Here is a 2,458-nt window from a genome sequence, read left to right on the forward strand (position 1 = left end):
ATGTGCATTCAGGTTCCCATAGAGGTCAGAGGGCATGAGATACCCTGGAACTAGAGTTACAAATGATGATGAGCCACTGATGTGGCTTCTGGGAATCAACTATTGGTACTCTGCAACAGTAGTAAACACTTTTAAACTCAAACCCCAGCCAAATTATTGTTGTTATCATCATCATAATCATCATTATCATTATTTTGAGACAGGATCTCTCTATACAGCCTTGGCTGCTCTGAAACTTACTATGTAGCCCAGACTGGCCTCAAACATAAACATATCCACCAGCTTCTACCTCCTGGGAGCTGGGATTTAAAATGTGTGTCCATACTATCATGTTGGCTTTGAGTGTCTGATGATGTGTCACTACCAGGATGCTATCTGGGTCTTTGCCAACATCCTCCTGTACTTCCAGAGGCCCACATACAAGTATGAAATGATTAACAAGCATAATGAGTAGATTTATGCACTGTTGGCCATTGCTCTCACAATGTCCCCCATGCAGATTAATGAGAGTATACACCTCCAGCTGCATGAGAAATTGGACAAGATGTTCCATATGTAGAAGGGTAACCCCAAGGTCTATGAAAAACTTTTTAGCTATGCCTGCCTCAAGTTCCTGTCACCTGTGATGCCCAACTATGACAATGTACATCCTAACGACCACAAAGAGTCTTTCCTGAAGCAGCTGAAGGTGTTTTCTGATAAAGTACATCAGCAGGCCCAGCTCTCCGCCCTCTGCAGCTTCCTTAAGCTCTACAACACCATGCCAGTGGCCAAGCTGGCTGGCTTCCTGGACCTTACAGAGCAGAGCAGGAGTTCTGCATTCAGCTGCTTGTCTTCAAGCACAAGATGAAGAACCAGATGTGGACAGTGGCATCTCTGCCCTAGGTGGCAAATTCCGGTCAGCCTTAGTGGTGAATTTCTATATTGGTAAGGACATGATCCACATTGCAGAAACAAAGGTCACCAAATGCTATGAGATTTCTTTATCTGACATATCCACAAATTTGAAGAGCTTAATCAAAGCCTGGAAAAGATTAAAGAAAGGCCCTGAGGACACTCATGCATGAGTCAAGAACCTGTTTCAATATTATAGATGGGAAGCCTTCTTGTCACCAAGAAGCCTTACCTAAGTCAGCCATCAGCTGAGGTGAAACTTGTTCAAGTCAAGGACTGGATGTTTTAGGGAGTTCTCAATAAAGGGTCTTTGTTGGGAAAACAATGTGTGTCACCACACCATACTTTTTTAGACAAGGTCCCTCACAAACCTGGAGCTCATTGTTTTGACTAAGCTAACAAGCCAATTAGGCCCACTCATCTTCTTGCCATTGTTAGTGTAACACTACACCACGTCCAGCTTTTACATGTGTGTTTAGAATCCAAATCAAGTCCTCATGCTTGCACAAGAGGCATTTTACTGACTGTTTCATCTTCCCAGTCCATTTTATCTTAGCTTAAATCTATGGCAATGAGTCTGTAATTGTGACAGCAATGTCTAGAAAGACTTTAATATCACGAAGGTGACTTAATTTGGTTGTGTTATGTGGCAGAAGCTATGAGTGTATCTCTATGTGATGGTAATTCATGGCTACAGTGAAATGCTACAGTGAAATCTGGAAGAATTCTAAAAGAACAAACTTAGGCAGTTAGACAGGTAATAAATCAGCATTTAGTAATTGGTCTTTTCTACCTTATTCTGTATCAATTTAGATGAGGCATCAAATGACTGGTAAATGTTCATCTCTTAGAAGTTATGCAAAGTCACAACCAAATGGAAAGAAGAGCATTGCATTCTTCAGGTAGATTTCATGAGTCTTCACTTTGCTCCCAGAAAACTATTGACATGTTTAGCCTTTTTGTTTCCAGTAGCGAGGGGAATGTTGTCAGTTTAAAGGTGGCAGTCATCTTCTTAAAGTAAAAGAATCTTGGAGGTTACTGTATGCTTCACACTCAGAGACATGTCTATGCTGTTTTCTCTTGTTAAGCCTCCCAAAAATAAATCTGATAAGCTCTAAACTTAACTAGTCCAAGTTCTCCAGTCATGTGGTTGCATCCTTTTATATTTTTTTAAAAGTTGTTTCTTCTAATTTTTGAGATTATAGTGTAATTATATCATTTCCCCCTTCCCTTTCCTACCTCTAAACCCTCATATTAACCACTCCTTGTTTTCTTTCAAATTCATGGCCTCGTTTTCCCATTAATCATTATTCTCTCTCTCTCTCTCTCTCTCTCTCTCTCTCTCTCTCTCTCTCTCTCTCTCTCGTGTGTGTGTGTGTGTGTGTGTGTGTGTGTATGTGTATGTTCCTGAAGACACATATACCATCTTCTCAGCCACTATAATGTTACTTTGATGTATGTTTTTAGGGCTGTTTTATATTGAAAACCCAAGTAGTGTATTCTTCCCTAAAAAAGGCTATTTCTCCCACTCTCATAATTGTTTAATTCTATATTTCCTTAAAAT

General features: G+C 40.2%; 1 pseudogene; it reads left to right on the top strand.

Annotated features, from left to right (window-relative positions):
* The first annotated feature begins 316 nt into the window (after window positions 1–316).
* Window positions 317–1,051, top strand: LOC118594955 (annotated as a pseudogene).
* Window positions 1,052–2,458: the final 1,407 nt, after the last annotated feature.

The sequence above is a fragment of the Onychomys torridus genome, chromosome 13 (genome assembly GCF_903995425.1).
Source record: "Onychomys torridus chromosome 13, mOncTor1.1, whole genome shotgun sequence".
In the NCBI taxonomy this organism is placed as follows: domain Eukaryota; kingdom Metazoa; phylum Chordata; class Mammalia; order Rodentia; family Cricetidae; genus Onychomys; species Onychomys torridus.